Source organism: Triturus cristatus, chromosome 1_2 (genome assembly GCF_964204655.1).
Source record: "Triturus cristatus chromosome 1_2, aTriCri1.1, whole genome shotgun sequence".
In the NCBI taxonomy this organism is placed as follows: domain Eukaryota; kingdom Metazoa; phylum Chordata; class Amphibia; order Caudata; family Salamandridae; genus Triturus; species Triturus cristatus.
In genome coordinates this window covers 874,794,549-874,813,790 of record NC_140580.1, presented here as the reverse complement: position 1 = coordinate 874,813,790, position 19,242 = coordinate 874,794,549, and the positions used below count along the sequence as shown (strand labels likewise).

General features: G+C 44.7%; 1 protein-coding gene across 3 annotated transcripts in view; it reads left to right on the top strand.

Moving 5' to 3' along the window:
• The first annotated feature begins 3,784 nt into the window (after positions 1 to 3,784).
• Positions 3,785 to 19,242, top strand: part of PLCH2 (phospholipase C eta 2) — a 1,499,317-nt gene continuing 1,483,859 nt past the window's right edge. For all 3 annotated transcript variants that reach the window (XM_085609277.1, XM_085609254.1, XM_085609285.1), the window contains exon 1: positions 3,785 to 4,044. The gene's annotated coding sequence lies outside the window, so the exon portion shown is untranslated. The remainder of the gene's footprint in view (positions 4,045 to 19,242) is intronic.

The window sequence follows — 19,242 nt, the reverse complement described above, 5'->3', positions numbered from 1 at the left end:
TAGCTGGACATTTCACTCGTAAAAAAACATTGAAATTCCCCCGTTATAGTTAGTTCAGCTAACTATAACTCGCGCGACCGCAATCCACTGCTGATGATGTCACATATTACATCACTCATGACATGGTTAGTGACATCACTCATGACATCACTGATGACATCTCAAATGACATCACTGATGACATCACTGATGACATCATCCAGTGAATATGTGTCTTTCTGAAAAGTAAATATTTTTTATATATGTATATCTAAAGGTTAATGGAAGAATAAATGGGTAAATAAGTGTCTAAATGGATTTTTTTTTTGTAAAATTAATTGTATAACTGACTTATTAACAGTATCTTAGTGAATACAGTGATGTAATATGTGACGTCATCAGCAGTGGATTGCGGTCGCGCGAGTTATAGTTAGCTGAACTAACTATAATGGGGGAATTTCAATGGTTTTTTACGAGTGAAATGTCCAGCTAACTATAACATGTGTGAAACCTATGGTTTTTTCAGTGAATTTGCAAGGTTTCTTAAATGCTAATTCCTAACTATAACGTGTGTGAAACCTATGGTTTTCTAAGTGAATATATATATATACTCCGAACTTTTTAAGACAGCAGCTGACATGACCGCCCCATTAGTTTTGAACACTTCACGAGGATTCGTCAAATGGTGCCAAAGTTATTGGCAAATCAAAAACGCTTTTCCTATGGAAACTAGGTCCTAACTATAACTACCTACTGGCAACCACCAGTAGGTAATATATATATATATTCGTGAAATGTTCAAAACTAATGGGCGGTCATGTCAGCTGCTGTTTTGAAAATTTCTGAGTGTTCCGTCAAGCGGGGGCCAAGAAAAAGGGAGGGTCCCAAAATGCTTTTTCTACATGTTAATTTCTATAGGAAACTGTTGACGCAGCTACAGCTCGAACAGCTGAACGTAATTACACCAAATTTGGCAGAAAGGTAGCTCTTGTTCCAGAGAGCACTCTTTTTGGTGTAAATCCGTTCAGTAGTTCCTGAGAAATGTAAAAATTTCTCAGATATATAACTGTGGCTGTGGGGGATCCGTGAACCCTTCCAATCTCCTGCCTGAGATCTGATTGGCTGCCAACGCTTCAAACCCGGAAGTGTTGGCAGCGATCGTGTGACTCGGTTAAACCAAGCCACAAGAAAAAACATTAAAAAACAAGAAAAGGGGGCATGGTAGAAACACCCTGACCCCCTGAACCTGCTGGAAAGCATTTTTTTTAACTGGAATTCGTGGAGGATCTGCGAATCCGACCGACATTTTTAAAAACATTTGAGATAAAGGTGCGGGGTCCCGTGCGGTCCTCCGCAGCCCCAGGGACCACCACTTCCCCGGTGCTATTATGAATTATAATGCGTGAGGGGACTACTGCCCCCTCATGCAGCCCCAGAGACCGCTACCTCCCAGTGGCTATTTTAAAAATGGGAGGGGGGCCGTGCGGCTCCCTTCCTGGTGCCATAAATGGCACTGGGGACCGCCACCCCCCAGGGCCGGATCCAGGAATGTCCGGGGTGCACACCCCCAGGACATTGCAGTTTGCTATGGGATGGTGGGAGCAGTGCTCTACCACTCTGCAAACACGACTCCTGGCGCACTCTTGGTTGAGGGATGAAGTGCCCTTCGCTGCTGAGGGGCCTTAGGGGCCAACTAGCCCACCTGTTACCTCCAGTAATCCCTACACAGTGGGATTGCTGAGAGGCCGACAGAGGCCATCCCCCCTTTCTCCACCACTCTGCAAACGCGCCTCCTGGCGCGCTCTTGGTTGGGAGATTCTTTAGAACTTGTACTCCACCACTCTGCAAACTTGACTGCTAGTTTAAAGACCTTAGAAATTCACTCAAAAAACAAAAGGTTACAGGGACGTTATAGTTAGCAAATAGAATTTAACCTGTCAAGTGCGCCCATCGGCCAACGGCCATCGCGAGCACTACCTTGGTAGTGCTGCGCACGTCTCTTGGCCGACGCGCCCCGCCCTGTCCACTTAATGGAACCCCCCGCACCGCCGCGGAATTTGCACCGCAGTAAAGGGGTTAATAAACCTTAGAAATTCACTAAAAAAACAAAGGTTACAGGGACGTTATAGTTAGGCTGACATCTCACTCGTACAAAACCAGCGAAATTTAGCCGTTATAGTTGGCTGAGTTAACTATAACTTGTGCCCCCTTAATGCACTGCTTATGACCTCACATATTATATCACTCATGACATGGCCAGTGACATCACTGATGACATCTCAAATGACATAACTGATGACATCACTGATGACATCATCCACATCATCGCTGACGCACCCACTCACACCCCTATAGAATCTTTTAAACACCCAGTGCCACTCCCACACAACCATTCACAAACCCATTGACCAAGCCATACCAGTACTTACACAGCCACTCACTAATTCATAGATCTACACACAGACCACTTGCTCACCCATACTTTCACTGATACACCCACCCCAGTCACCAATACAGCCATTGACATATCCACTCATATACCCATACAGGCACTCACACACTGAGTGAGTAACCCTTAGAACTACTCACACACCTACACACTCACCTAAACTGTCAATCATATAGTTACATACTAACTCAAACAGTTACATACACATCCTCTTACTAGCCCATACAAATAGTAACACATACTCATTCATCTATACTGTCACTGACAGAAGCATGTACTCATCCATATAGCTTCTCTCACATTCACTCACTCACACATAGTCACTCATACACCCAGTCACTCACCTATACTGCCTTTCACATACACAGTTACTGACCCATAATGACACAAGCACTCAATCACTGACACAGCCATACAGACACTCACTCACCCATGCAGCTTCCCTCACACACACTTACTACTCCATACAGGCACTGACTCACCCACTCACTCATCAATACAGGCAGTCACACACCTCCTCACCCACACACACAGACAACCATAGAGACCATTCAATCACCCATATAGCAGGTTATGTACCCACTAACACACTCATACACCCACTTAGACATCAACTGACAGACAGATGCATTCACACAACCAGTCACTCATACATACATTCACTGAAACACCTAATCACTCACTTATACAGTCAGGCATGCACCCACTCAGTCATCCAAACAGTTACTCATACACCAATACACCTATATATATATATTTAACACAGGTCATAAGCAGTGCATTAAGGGGGCGCAAGTTATAGTTAACTCAGCTAACTAGAACGGCTGAATTTCTCTGGTTTTGTACAAGTGAAATGTCAGCCTAGCTATATATATTAGTCAGGGCCTCGATAATTAATAGCACAATTATTATATTGTCACGGCAAAGAATTATGGGATTTGAAAACAGGACTAGCATGAGTTACACAGGCAGGCAAAAGGATGGCTCTACATAAAAACAAAGCCTTAGCTGGACTTACTGATGACAAGAAGGTGATAGGGATAGTCAGACAGGTAGATATTTAGTTTAAGGATATGCTTCATTTTGCTTTGCACCTCTGTGCCACGCGCCGTGCCTGCTTCCGGCCTGGGCCTTCAATTTCAACTCCTAGGCGGGCATGAAATCTCAGTGCTGGCCTGCGCGCAGAGCGGCAGTCGGATGTTGCAGTCTGTAACCTGCAGAACAGGTTCCCTGGCGCACAAGATGGGGAGGTGGGATTCTCCCTTCCCGGCAACTAGGGAACGAATGCCCCGCCCCCTCTCTTTCAAGACGCCCCGCCCACTCTGGACTTTTTGCTCTGTGGAGCCCCAGCCGTTTGAGCAAGAAAGCGCTGCTGCCAGGGCTGCTTTGCTTTTGTGAGTGTTATGGGCACGCTCTCTGCCGGGTAGAAAACCGAAAGGGCGGGGAGGAGCTTCGAACGCGGAGCCTCCTGCCCACCTCCTGCTCTTGTTGTCGGAGCGGCTGGTGCTGAAACTTTCCTTTCTTTTGCTTCACACTTTGGGACTTGGATATACAATGCTGGGAGTCTCGCCTAGAAGGGATTCTGCGCTCTTCCTCTGCGCCACAAACATATAAAGGTAGGTTTCCCAATTGTTCTCCTTTTAAGCCCTTTCGTCTTAAAGCGCTCCCTGCGCAACTGTGCTTCTGAGGAGGAGCGCTGGCTGTGCTTTGTAGAGTAAGGTGGGTCTGCCTGGAAATGTTCAAACCCGCGCATGGGATGGCAGAATAGATGTGCGGGTCCGGGCAGAATAGATGTGCGGGTCTTTCCTGCTACTGTTCTAGTTCTTATCATAATGGTTGGTCGTCATGCCAGGATCCGGTTGAGAAGTGCTAATACTGGCCAATGGGAAGTGATAGCTACTGGATCAGAGCTGGTGGCACAGCCACGTTAGAAGTGCCCGGATCTGGTTGAGAAGTGCTTCCGCATTAGTGCAGAAGTACCAGGATTCCATTAAGACATGCTGAGGCTGGTCCTTAAAAAGTGCAGCTGTTCCAGGATCCGTTAGAGAAGTGCTGGTGCTGCTCCGTTATACATGCTTGTTTTCAGCTGAGAAGTTATGGTTTTGGCCTAATAGAAGTGCAGAAGTGCCAAGATTCCATTGAGGGGTGCAGGTGCTGTCCTATTTGTAGTGAAGAAGTGCTAGGATCTGGCTAAGCAGTGCAATTACTAACTTATTAGAAATGTTAGTTCCCACTGGAGAAGTGCTGGTGGTGTCCTATTTGTAGAGAAGTGCAAGGAACTGGCTGAGATGTGCCAGTGCTAACCTATTAGAAGTGCTAGTTACTGCTGGAGAAGTGCTGGTGGTGTCCTATTTGTAGTGAAGAAGTGCTAGAAACGGGCTAAGATGGGCCAGTGATAACCTACAGAAAGTGCTGGTTACCACTGGAGAAGTGCTGGTACTATTCTATTTGTGGTAAAGAGGTGCTAGAGACGGGCTAAGATGTGCCATTGCTAACCTATTAGAAGTGCTAGTTACTACTGGAGAAGTGCTGGTGGTGTCCTATCTGTAGCTAGGAAGTGCTAGTAACTCGCTAAGGATAAGGCCCCACTGTAGAAGTAGTGGTGCTGTCCCGTTAAATGACCGACAGATTAGGTGTGAAGAGGGCAATTTAACTTGGAAGGTTCCGGCTTAGAAAGTGCTCGATCTATCCAATTAAAAGTACAAGAATCCAGCTAAAAAGTCTGACAGCACGGGCTATCCTACTGAAGTATTAGGAACTTTTGTAGAAGTATTCACATAACCAGACAACCAGCACAGGTTATCCGACTAAAGTATCAGGAACTTCTGTGTAAATATTTATATGACCAGACGGCCAGCACAGTCTACCCTACTGAAGAATTAGGAGCTTCTGTAGAAGGAGTCACATGACCAGGCGGCCAGTACAGACAACCCTGTTGAAATATTAGGAACTTCTGTAGAAGTATTCACATGACCAGGCGGCCAGTACAGGCTACCCTACTGAAATATTAGGAACTTCTGTAGAAGTATTTACATGACCAGGCGGCCAGCACAGTCTACCCTACTGAAGTATTAGGAACTTCTGTAGAAATATTTATATGACCAGACGGCCAGCACAGGCTACCCTACTGAAGTATTAGGAACTTCTGTAGAAGTATTTACATGACCAGGCGGCCAGCACATATTGCCCTCCCGAAGTATTGTAAACTTCTTTAGAAGTATAGGCATGACCAGTTTTCCAGGAGAGGCTACCCTACTGAAGTATTAGGAACTTCTTTAGAAGTACTCACATGGCCAATTCCACTTTAAAAAGTGCCTGTACTCGAATGCTGGAAGTTTAAAAACCATGTTTTGAAGCGCCTACATTGAATGTCCTGGTAAATGTGTTAGCGACTTCCTTAGAAGTGTTGGTCGTGTCTCATCAAAAGTATAAAGAGTGTGGTAGGAACTGTCCTTTCAAAAGTGTTAGGATTCTGTATAAAAGTGCCAGTACTTTCGACAAAAAAAAGTATTGACACATAAGTAGACCAGAAGGGGCTCTTCAATGAAACGTATGAGGCTTTTATTAGAAGCACCTGTACTTTCCAATAGTATTATTGATTATCTCATTAGAAGTGCTAGCATTTTCCTGTTAAAAGAATTAAGTATGTCATAAGAAGTTTATGTTATCCAATTGCACGTATTGGTTCTGGAAAAGAAAGCGCAACTGCTGCACTATTTAAAGCATTAGGAACTTTCAAAGACGTGCCAGGATTGACTGTAATATTAAAAGTATCAAGAACAGCTTTGGAAGTAATATTAATAGTGCTGTAACCTAATTGTATTTGTATTGTCACAGTATAAGCATTACAAACCTTATAATAAATGCAGATGTTGTCCCATTAAAGTGGTGTCAGTGTATTAAAAAATGCAACTACTCTTCTATTAAAACTGTTAGGAAAACTGTTTAGAAGTGCCATGGAGTGTCGACTATTACAATTATTAAGACCAGCTTTGGAAGTACCAGTACTGTCCGCTTCCAGTTACTATAAACAATATCATATGTGTCAGTACTCTCCCATCAAAGATGTATGAACCTCACTAAATATGCTAACATTGACCATTACAAGTAAACCCCCTTATTGGTTTGGAGTTAGACCTTCCCAACAAAAGTGTTATAACCTCCACGAATGCGCCTGTCTTGTCCCATTAAATGTATTAAGAACCTCGTTAGTAATGCCAGTATAACCCATTAAAAGTATGACAATCTTCCAAGAATTGCCCTTGTTGTTCTATTTGCAGTGCCAGGACCCAAGTTCCTCTAGTGACTATTAATATTATAAGAACATCATTGGGAAAGCTGGGATTGTTGTATTAAAACATTAGCAATGTGCTGAGAAGGGCAATTTCTGTAATCTTAAAAAGTAAGAAGCACCTGCTTATAAGTATTATATTGTATTGTAATTGCATTTATATAGTGCTTACTACCCCTGACGAGGCATCAAAGCGTTTTTGCGGCGAGTAGCACGCTACTCCGGAACCCAAAATGGATTAGTGTTGAATTAGTATAGTGAAATATGAAAGTAATTTGAGTGGTGGATAGGTTAGTCAGTTATTTGGATTCAGAAGGGTAGGGGAGGGATAGAAGAGGGAAAAAGGTTTGCATTTATATAGAGCTTATTACCCTGGATGGGGTGTTGAAGCGCTTTTTTGGCGAGTACCACGCTACTCCGGAACCCATAAAGGAACAGTGTTGAATTAGTATAGTTAAATATGAAAGTAATTTGAGTGGTGGATGGTGGTGGATATGTTAGTCAGTTTTTTGGATTGAGAAGGGTAGGGAAGGGATAGAAGAGGGAAAAAGGTTTGCATTTATATAGCGCTTGTTACCCTCGATGGGGTGTTGAAGCGCTTTTTTGGCGAGTAGCACGCTATTCCAGAACCCATAAAGTGACAGTAGCCACTGAAAATGAAACAGGCGACTGGCACTGTCCCTTTAAAATTAAACATTTAATTTGAAGGGTGGATATTGCCCCATTAAAATTATCACAAGCATCATTAAAAGACCACGTGGATTGAATAAATGTGTTAAAGGCCCCTTTATTCGTCCCTGCGGTAGCCCATTAAGAGTTCAAGGAACCGTATTAGAAGTGTGGGACTGGTTGAAAAATGTCATTACAAACACCATTAAAAGTGCCACTACTATCCAATTGCTTGCATTACAGACCACTTTAGAAGTGATGATACTACCCAGTAAAGTATTAATAGGATGCTGAGATAATTTAGAGGGTTTGCATTAACCTATTGAAAATGATGAAGCACTTTTTAGAAATGTCAGTACTGTCACATTAAACACGTTTAGAACCTAATTGGAAATGTGTTATTGATCCATAAAAATTACCCAGAACCTACTTGAGATATTCGGCTTTGCCGCTGTCATTTTTAGAAATGCACTGTTCTATTACAAGTATTGGACACCAGCGTAAAAGGGCCAGCATTGTCTCATTCAAAGAAATACAAGCCTGTTTTTGTTACAATAGTTTTTATGGGTGTGTTACAGTTGTCTTCAGCGAGATTTGGTACTGCAATCAACAAATATGACATTTTTTTTAGGAGCTAGATATGTTAATTAATTCTTGGAATCAGGTGGCTCCGGTGTCACGTCAAATGTATGGACAGTTATATACTGCAAATTTGCAAAATTGCTTTTAGAATTGGCCAAGATAGTCCTTATTGTCAATGGGGTATGTGAATCTATGACGTCATCAAACAGATTTCGACAGTAAATGGTATCACACCTGTGCGTGTGTTCCATTTTATTTGTAGGAATCTTGTTAAGCTCCAGGGGAAATCAACTTTCCATATGTGGTGCGCACTCCCGTATTTCTCTGCTGCTTTTGGCCCGACTAGAAGTTCTGAAACAGGCAGAATGCAAATTTTTATCCCGTTAAAAGACACCCGTACTTCTTGTGCTAAACACACATTTATTACTTTTACGAATGTTTTGGTTTTATATTTATTAAACGCCAACCCTCCCCCCTATTTTATATCAAGAAGCTGGGTATTTTATTTATTACTACATTTGACTCAAAATACACACTTTCAAATTGAGCAGGTATCAGATGTTGTCCCATTTCAGGCATTTTTAGCTCACTTTGCTTTGCATTCTGGTCCTTGTAGTTTTACTTTCAGCAGGGAGAAGCAAGCACTAAAATACTCAGAATGGAAAGAGGATGAACTCAAAGCAGGTGTGACTGAAGATGTCAGGCCTGACATGGGAAGGCGTGAGGGTGTTCTGGAAGAGAACCAGTAGGTTCATGAATCTGCAGCTGGGGTGCGTTTACAGGTCACTGGTTTTGACCACCTCTGAGTTGACTTAGTTGGTCACCCTTCGGAAGTTGATAAACATAGCTCACGTGAGGCTCAACGGCATGTGGACACCTTCCTCTAGTTTTGACATTTTTTAGATAGCTTTCTTTTCCATTCTGGGACTCGTAGGTCTATAATGGAAATTTGAGGTTCTTCTCCATTGTTGGGGTAGAGGTTGAAAGGCATGGAAAGCAACCTCTTACAAATGCGTACCTGTCAAGTGGCTCCGGCCACCATGGGATACTAACAGCCACTCTGCGCTTTTTAGAGAAAAACACTTTATCATATCATATCAGCAGTTTTTTAGAGTGCGGCGTATCACCCTGGGGGCTATCCAGGCACTGAGGATGAGCCGTTTAGCTGAACAGCCAGGTCTTGAGTGCTCTCCTGAAGTCAGCGAGGGTGTTGGAGGTCCCGAGGTGGAGGGGCAGATCGTTCCAGGACTTGGCAGCGAGGTAGGAGAAGGATCTGTCCACTCTACGGATCCGATGGATGCGATGGAAATGTGCAGGGGCGAGGTGGGCTGAACGGAGGTGTCTGATGGGCTGGTGGAAGGTCAGGCGGTGGTTGATGTAGGCCGGTCCAGTGTTGTGGCGGGCCTTGTAAGCGTGAATGAGTAGTTTGAAGTGGCATCACTTCTTAATTGGGAGCCAGTGGAGGTCTCTGAGGTGGGGGGTGGGGGGGTGGGCGGGGTTGATGCTTGATTGTCGTGGGGATTTGTGAAATGTATTCTTTTGAATTTTTTTATTTCAGGAATGCACTGAGTTCAGCATGCACCAGGAGTGCACAATAAGAGACTACATTGCAAAATGTCAACTGTGATAGAAACAAAATTGGAGATGTTATAATAGTCACCAAAATAGACTAGTAAATAAGAGTGCTCAGCATCCGGGAAGCATTTTTGCCCTCAGGCCGCAACTGAAGCCAGCCTTTGGGCCTATACTTGATGGGGCTGATTAACAAAAGCATTTATGAGGGCTGGAATTACTCTTTTACATGTTTTACTTCTTTTTGAATCTGCTTCAAAATGTCCAACTCTCTATTAGTAAAAGTGCAAAGAGGGAGCAGTCCTTTATATTTGTACTAATTCCATATGACTAGTCCCCTAATACTCCCAGTTTTAGATGTTTTCTTCACAAAGGCATGCAAGAGTATGCAAACAAGGACTAAAACATTACACATTCAAAAGTGCCTTTGTGAATAGGCCTAATAGTGTTAAAAGCAAAACTACAAGTCCCAGAATACAATATTCTTTTGGCTAAAACTCTCTAGCAGCACATGACACGAAGCTATTATTCAGGTATGACTTATGAGGAAAGTCCTAGAAGTCAGGAATCTCATTCTAGAGACCCTTGGCACGCTGCTAAGGAGCCTGTGAGGGTACAGGAACCACCCCTGGGCACCCACCCAGTACAGTGAGAACAGAGCACTGCTCAAGGCGGCTGCCCAGAGAGGAAGCAACCATTCCCGTCTGACGCAGGGCCTTGGTTACCGGCTGAGTCACTCGGGTTGTTTTATGGGCGGTGAAGCAATCCCTGCTTTGCCTGTCAGACTCTGTAGTTAATATGTTAACAGGCGGCCTCGCCGCGCGCACACCCACACGGCCCTGCCGCGCCTCGAGCCTGTCACACGGGCTTATCTGCTCGTCGGTGCGCTTCGGGGTTGCTTTAGAAGGTTTGGCCTCGCCGGAGCCTGATATTAACATATCTTGCAGGTGGGAGGAATGAGAGGGAATGGAAAATCCGTGCCCCGAGGAGGGGAAAAAGCCACCAGACGCCCCTGGAATGCGGGAGAGAGCGTACTCATTGTTCTGTCTGAGGTGTTGTTATTTTGTCCGCTTTTGATGGTGTTTGGAACGCACACACAACCGCGACTCAACTATGCAAGTGGGGGACTATAACAGACAAGTTTGTTTATTTAAATGAGTACAATTAAGTTGGGCAATAATATAATTTGATATTTGTTGGGAGTTTTCAACCTAAGCTTTCAACGTTAACCAACCACAAAGCTGCAAACAACGCCTAGAAGGCAGCACTTTGTGGGTTAAAAAGCTAGGTCTGGCTGAAGATTTCACATTCAATTTGGACTAACATTCACACACTGCTTACGCATCAAATATGATATAAAAAAAGACACATTTTTGAAATGGTGATTACCGCTAAGTAGTAGATTAATTACCTGAAAATCTGGAAACAAGTCAGATCTACAGCGAGCCATCCCATTGGCTCAATTTTGCTGCAAGTTGAAGAATGACCTGCCATAGTTGTTTTACAAATCTGCAAATATTTATTGCCTTGTAAAAATTCGTCCAATGCTCTGCCTTTCTTGTTATGCGGACGTGGTCATGCTCTGACACAAGGGTGGAATCGAGAAGGGCACACAAGTGCAAGATATAATGTGTTTGGAAAGTGAAGGAACTTGGTAATGCTGCATATTTATTGGATCTCTTAGGATTTGCAAAACCCCATGCCATTGATTGTGGTCCCCTTCTCAAATTGGGGACCGATATCCACCGTTAAGGAAAAACTAGCAGTCATTTACCCTAGGATCAAGTGATTACTACACAGGTGTATGTATTAAAATCTTTTACTGATTGCCATTCATTTTTCTTAATTATCTGGCCTTAATTGTGCTTTGCATAATTTGCACATGTAAATGTGGTTTTCACCAACTGCACTGACATTTCCTATCCTTATGCATGTACACCACAGAGAAATGTCGCCAGCATCCAAATTCCACAGTTTGGTCATTTTAGGTCTGGCTTGATAGCGTAGCTGTCCGAAAGATCTGTTGTTACCAATTCTTTAAAATATATATAGAGACCTTGGCTCTGCCCAGAGACACATTTCTCTCACTCAACACATGCGTTATGCCGCTTGATGTATCATTCCTCGCACATCAAGTCCTTGTATTACGAAGCATGAGGGACGATTTTGCATTTCAAAAGTACACTCAATCGTCACACATTAAATTATTCCTCCTAAATGCATTGTGTACAGAAAGCTATCAACCTTGTTTTGCTTTTTTAATAATTTAGGGGCATATCAACAACAACCAGCGATAATTATCGCTAAGCGCACTTAGCGCTAGGATAATTATTGCCGGCTAGCGTGGGTTTCTATCGCTGAGATTGCGTGCTATTAGCAACGCTTATCTCAAAAGCGATAAAAATCCTAGCGCTAACTGCCTAACGTGAGATTATCGCTGGAAACCCAGCAATAATCTCACGAAATGTGGCGTTAGCTTGTTGATAGGGCCTCATAAACTTAGCCATGATTTCCACCCTCCATAGGATATCATGGCTAAGTCAGTCCTGAAGCAGGCGTAAGGAAAGTAGTGATAACAGGGGTTATAGCTACTTTTCTTGCCGCTATGCTTCATAGCGTGGGGCTTGATGATAGGAGAAATGTCGCTTAGCGACATTTCTCCTGTCATGTTAGGTCAGGAACGCCCACTTTGCATCTAGATGCAAAGCTGGGCGTTAAGATTTCGTGCGCTAAAGCAAGGTTTCACGCGTTAGCATGACCTTGCTAATTAGGCGATAAAATTATCACCGCTTTTTGGCAGAAAACAGCCGCAAAAGCGGCGATAATTTTCTATCACCTCGTTGCTGTTATGCCCCTTAGTTAGGACTCAAAATTCAAACCAGACCCATTGGCTTTGACTGTTCTGGTTCGTTAGAATTCAATATCTTTACCAGACATTCCACTCCTTGCTACACACATACTCAAAATATCAGATTATTTGATAAACTTAATCAATGTTTTTTTCACTATGGACACCCAGCACCATTCACATGTAATAAAACGGTTTTGATTTGTGTGCTAAGTGGGTTTCTAAAACATTTGTGAGCCTTCTTCGTTGAAACAAAAGGTCATTTTGTGGGCGTGACCACTTTTTTAACATTGCATATTCTTAGTCAATACCTTACACATCTCTTTATTTCTATCATGTAGATTGCACTCAGTACTTAATTTGTAAAAAACATAAGTGCCAAGGCCCTCGGCAGGAGTACACTTCTGCCTGCACTGCCCATTGTCACTGTCAATGCTGTCAACTACTGCAACAACACAACTACTAACTATCACACTCCTACAGTTGTGACAATTCTATTTCAGGCCCCCATGCAAAAACAACAGTTGATGGACAGAATGCAGAACAATGTCCTACGTTCACCCCAGTACAGAGATCTGGGCCTAAATCCATCGTTTTTTTGCTCACCATGCCATTCCAGTTTGAACCCAGCCATATGCAAATCAGTCTTGACCCTGTGCCTAATGGGAACAGTCCAGCCCGAACTTGACACAACACATAGAACCCTTGGCACGGGCGACTCAACAGGAGATGGATCTGGGAACCTTTCAGACTGTTTCTGTAGTTCCTGTTAAATGTAGGGAACGCAGGGCAGGTCCAAAAGTAGTTCTGCTTGCACTTGCTCCCGCCAAAGTATTCCAGGCACTTGGCCTGCAGTGGTAAGACTCTGCAGCTTCATCTCTGGGGGCACCTGTGGTTTAGCTTTGAAAGCGAAATCATGGAAGACAGTGTGAATGTTGAGACCAAATCCATGCGGCAAAAGTCAGTAAATGTCAAGGTCAAGTCAGAACTCTTTGAAGAATGATACACCTGTACCATGGCAGTAGAATGATGAGCTTGAGTGAAAAGTAGAGAGGTCTGGAGCCCATGCAGTTCCCGGAATATGATCCACGATTTTACTATCACACAGTATACCACGGTATACACTGCTGCTACCACGGATTAAACAAAGATGGCCGTGTTAACCTCTGGGGCAGGCTTTGAGTGAGCCTCAGAAACACTTGAGTCCACAGCCTGTGATCAGCATTGATTGTTGCCTCTGCAGAGACATTCAATGGGCCAGTACAGTAAGCGCTCAAGATTCCACGCAGTGGCGGCCGCTAGCTGGGGAAATTGGTAGGGCAGCACGAGGGGGGTGGAGATTAAAAAAACAAACATCTGCAGCCTCGCTGAATCGTCAGACGATGTTCATACAGGCTCCACGCAGTCCCCTGCACCAATCCAATAGCAATCCAAGCAATAGCCTGGTAATATCCAAGTGCGCATGTCGGTTTGGTCGTCCTAAGATAGGTGGTCTAACCTACATATGCACTGGCAGATGCCTGAGCACACCACTCCTCCTGCTACTGATGGCTCCGCCCTCAAACTCGGCAGTGGCTCTGGAGTAAAATAAAATGATAATAAAGCAGTCTTATTAACTTCTTTATTATCATTTCATTTTACATGCGTCTGCTGGTTCCAGCTGTGGCATGACGCTTCTCCACCATAACGGAGGAACCACCCCTGGTTCCACACCATTCTTGAATGCAGCCCAGGTGGCAAACAGTCTCTGCCACAGTAGCACTGGCAGAAGCAAGCGCCTTTGAAGTCTGCAGCAGAAAGCTGAGATGTCAAACATGGTTTTGGCAATGCGCCGATAGCGCTCTGCTTGATTTAGTTTGAGTGCTTTTAAGTGTATCTAGTGCTTGCTGTTGACTCGGTGGCTTCTGTGGCTCGCAGTTAACATTTGGAGCTGCTCGGGTATCAAACAGGCCAGTAAGCCAAGAACCATATTTGGTGCCCCGGGATCCCGGTGGTCTCTCACGTCTCATAGCTAGAGGCACAGACAATGTCTAGGGTCATATCTTCTCCATGGTTATGGAGATCTTGAACTTTAGTTAAGACAAATGAATAGTCACGATCACTGGGTCTGACAGAAGTGCTGACTGTTGCTGCCCCTCAATGCAATGCTGGACTGAAGTGAAAAAGTGTTCCCAATGACCTCCAAAACAGGTCTGGATTAACAGGCCGTGACTCAATGGCACAACAGAGCTGAGATGTGTGCTGGAGCTAGAGGAAGAGTGCCGGAGCTAGACCAAGAGTGCCGGAGCTAGAGGAAGAGTGCCGGAGCTAGATGAAGAGTGCCGGAGCTAGAAGAAGGGTGCCGGAGCTAGAAGAAGAGGATTGTATGACTTTACAACGCATTCCGTTGTAACGCATGCCTTTACCACGCATGCGTTACAACGAGAATGCCAACACCACGCATATCCTTTACCACGAAAATGCCTTTTACACACATACTTTTACAACGATTTTCATTGTTAAAATATGCACGTTAATGGCATTTTCATGTTAAAGGATATCACCCTAAAAATGTACCCTTTAAATTTACCCCTGCGCGACACCACCCCCTCATTCCTCCTTACCTCTCCACGATCTTCTGAGGTGACGTTGCACGTCGTTAAGAGGAAGCGGAAGTGTCCTTCCGTTTCCTCTAACAACGCCAATTGCCTCCACATCTTTTTCTTTAAACAACGGAAACAGGTGCGTTTTAATTTATTTTGGGGGATGCCCCCCCAAGCCCCCTTTATTAATCCCATGCTTTTTTTTGGGGGGGGAGACCCACCCAACCCCCCCTTTTTTTTCTTTTAACTTTAGCACACATGACTTTGCTACGTATCTCATAGTAAAGGTATGCGTGGTAAAGGCTATTCGTTGTAACCACACATGTGTTGTAATGCATGCGTGGTTATGGATATGCGTGGAAACGGCTGCGTTGTAGTGGCCGTTTACCAAAGAAGAGTGCCGGAGCTAGAAGAAGAGTGCCGGAGCTAGAGGAAGAATGCCGGAGCTATAGGAAGAGTGCCGGAGCCAGAGGCAGAGTGCTGGAGCCAGAGGAACAGTACTGGAACTAGAGGAAGAGCGTTGGAGATAGAGGAAGAGTGTTGGACCTAGAGGAAGAGTGCTGGAGCTAGAAGAAGACTGCCAAAGCTAGGGGAAGAGTGTCAGATCTAGAAGAAGAGTGCCAGAGAAAGAGTGCTGGAGCCAGAGGAAGAGTGCTGGAGCCAGAGGAAGAGTGCCAGATCCAGAGGAACAGTGCTGGAGCTAGAGGAATAGTGCCAGAGCTAGAGGAAGAGTGCTGGAGCCAGAGGAAGAGTACTGACGCTAGAGGAAGAGTATCAGAGCTAGAAGGAGAGTGCCAGAGCTAGAGGAAGTGTGCCCAAGTTAGAGGAAGAGTGCCAGAGCTAGAAGAAGAGTGCCAGAGCTAGAGGAAGAGTGCTGGAGCCAGAACAAGAGTGCGGGAGCCAGAGCAAGAGTGCTGGAGCTAGAGGAAGACTGCCGGAGCTAGAAAAAGAGTGCCAGAGGTAGAGGAACCGTGGCAGAGCTGTAGGAAGAGTACCGGAGCTAGAGGAAGAGTGCCAGAGCTAGAGTAAGAGTGCCGAAGCTCGAGGCAGAGTTCTGGAGCCAGAGGAACAGTGCTGGAACTAGCGGAAGAGTGCTGGAGCTAGAGGAAGAGAGCAGGAGCTAGAGGAAGAGTGCCGGAGCCAGAGGAAAAGGTCCGGAGCTAGAAGAAGAGTGCCAGAGCTAGAGGAAGAGTGTCAGAGCTAGAGGAAGAGTGCCAGAGCTACAGGAAGAGTGCTGGAGCTAGAGGAAGGTGCTGGAGCTAGAGAAAGAGTGCCAGAGCTAGAGGAAGAGTGCCGGAGCTAGAGGAAGCGTGCCAGAGCTACAGGAAGAGTGCTGGAGCTAGAGGAAGGTGCTGGAGCTAGAGAAACAGTGCCAGAGCTAGAGGAAGAGTGCCGGAGCTAGAGGAAGCGTGCCAGAGCTAGAGGAAGAATGCAGAATCTAGAGGCAGAGTGCTGGAGCCAGAGGAACAGTGCTGAAACTAGAGGAAGAGTGTTGGAGATAGAGAAAGAGAGCTAGAGCTAGAAGAAGAATGCCAGAGCCAGAGCCAGAGCCAGAGGAAGAGTGTTGGAGCTAGAGGAAGAGTGCTGGAGCTAGAGGAAGAGAGCTGGAGCTAGAGGAAGAGTGCCGGAGCCAGAGGAAAAGGTCCGGAGCTAGAAGAAGAGTGCCAGAGCTAGAGGAAGAGTGTCAGAGCTAGAGGAAGAGTGCCAGAGCTACAGGAAGAGTGCTGGAGCTAGAGGAAGGTGCTGGAGCTAGAGAAAGAGTGCCAGAGCTAGAGGAAGAGTGCCGGAGCTAGAGGAAGCGTGCCAGAGCTAGAGGAAGAATGCAGAAGCTAGAGGCAGAGTGCTGGAGCCAGAGGAACAGTGCTGAAACTAGAGGAAGAGTGTTGGAGATAGAGAAAGAGAGCTAGAGCTAGAAGAAGAATGCCAGAGCTATAGGAAGAGTGCCAGTGCTAGAGGAAGAGTGCTGAAGCGAGAGGAAGGTGCTGGAGCTAGAGGAAGAGTGCCAGAGCTAGAGGAAGAGTGCTGGAGCCGGATGAAGAGTGCTGGAGCTAAAGGAAGACTGCCGGAGCTAGAATAAGAGTGCCAGAGCTAGATGAAGAGTGCCAGAGCTAAATGAAGAGTGCCGGAGCTAGAGTGCTGGAGCCAGAGGAACAGTGCAGGAACTTGAGGAAGAGTGCCTGAGTTAAAAGAAGAGTGCTGGGAACCAAGGGTTGTTGGTGTGGAGTGAATATGGCTGCCTACCCTGGGTCACTTAGCTGCACTTTGACCTACTTCATTTGATTGGGTAGACTCCTCCATGGTGTGTCTAGCCCTGCCTGAACCATAAGAACACAAGAGTTGGAAGGTTGGCTTTGGGCTCATGCTGGTGCTCTTGTCAAGACACTAGCTTCCAGCCAGACAGGTCTTCTTCAGGCCAAGTGGACCTTTTGTGCCAGAAGACTGAGAAGGCCCTTATGGCACCGAGGATTACCAGCCTCCTCCTGGGTACCGTTCAAGTATCCTCTGATGTTAATAGGCATGTTCCCAGAAGACATTGTATTGTCAAGGGCTCTCTGGTGATGTATGCCCAGCGTGTGTAGATACAAGCATGTATTGTTTGTTTCAATATTTATGTAGCATGAACATAGCTGCATAGTAAAAGTTCTGTACATTAACAGAGTGTTCAGAGACTATAAGAAATGCAGTGCAGCTCCTGTGCCAGGAAAAAGTTGTCCAGACACTTTCCACCCATCAATTGCTTTATTCAGACACTATGAGATGGTATTTCGCCTAGAAGATATTCATTGTCAGTAGGGATATTCCTGAATTTAGGGAAGTGCTGTTGTATCTAGCAGGAAATACATCACACATAATATCAGGATGATAGCAATTATTTTTTTGTTGCAGTTTTATATAGCGCAAACTCAACCTGAAGGTATTGGAGCACTTCACATGAGCACCAGTTACATTACACAATGATACATTAATTGTTTTTTTTGGTAGGCACGGGGAGATTGAGTGATTTGCCCAGAATCATAGAATGTTGAGCCGACGCCGAGACTCGAACCTGGTTACATATTCCAAAGTCGGCAGCTCTGACCATTATGCCACCTTCATTCTTTGTCAGGAAAGCGTATTGTTCCACTGTTGATGCTTATTCATGTTCCCATCAGTGCTGGACATTTAGCCCTCAATGGGGGCACCCAGAAATTTAAGAAAGTCACAAACTTTTAGTACCTATTTTTGTAGTCTGATGTCTTCAATTTTGGGGTGTCCTCCATTAAGACAGTTACTTAATAAATAGGCGACTTGAACTGTTGTTCTGCAGGACATTTTCTTGCTTAAAATGTGTATGTGTGTCAATCCTTACTGAGTGAACATAATCGGCATAAGAGGCACTGAGCCTCTTCAAGATTTTTTTAAAGCAATGGTGGGATGCGTAAAATACACAAGGCACGCTTTTACTTTTTGTGTCTACACTTAGGTTTGTATTCTGCTCATTGCACATAGCATGTGTTTTCATTAGCCAGAGGGTGATCCTATGTTTCCATGCAAGTTACAATAACGAAAGTGGGTCCAATACAGATAAGGTCCCTTCTTGCACAAAGCAAAGTTTAATGCCTTTGTGATAAGTAACTTCCTTTCAACTTACACAGGCGTGCATGGCCTCTGGGCGGTGGGTATACACATGGCCTTACACAGCATACGTGGTTAGTAGCATCAGAAACTGACTGGAGAGATATCGCTCTATTATTGAATGCGGTGGTTGTGTAATATATTTAACGCAAAGTCTCAGGTTCTACGACAGACAACTACAGTCTCAGCCACGAAAGATGACGTGTCCTCCATTGATTCCTATTAACAAAATTATGATTTAGATTTTTCTAACTGGTCTTATGTATTATTTATAGGGCAATGAGATGGAGGAGATTCTGATACAACTTACCAAGTATATTTTCAAAAAAGCTTCTCGTACTCCATATAGTTGTGAAATGTTGACATCCACAGTCCACGTGCTTCGACTGACTGCCCCACAACGTTGCAAAGTGACAGATACATCAAAATCGAATAATCATGACTACACAGTTCTGGATTGAACACATGAATGAGGTTGTGACTGCCTTGAAAAAGCTCTGGCTAATACGCTGGAGCGAAACATGTCGATTGTAAATGTCTACAATATATGCAAACTTCACTCCCGCTTGGAGAACAAGACCTTAAGAAAATATATACATTTAGAGTTGTATTCTGATTCCCTTCATCCCATTGGGCTGACTTAACCGGACAAACC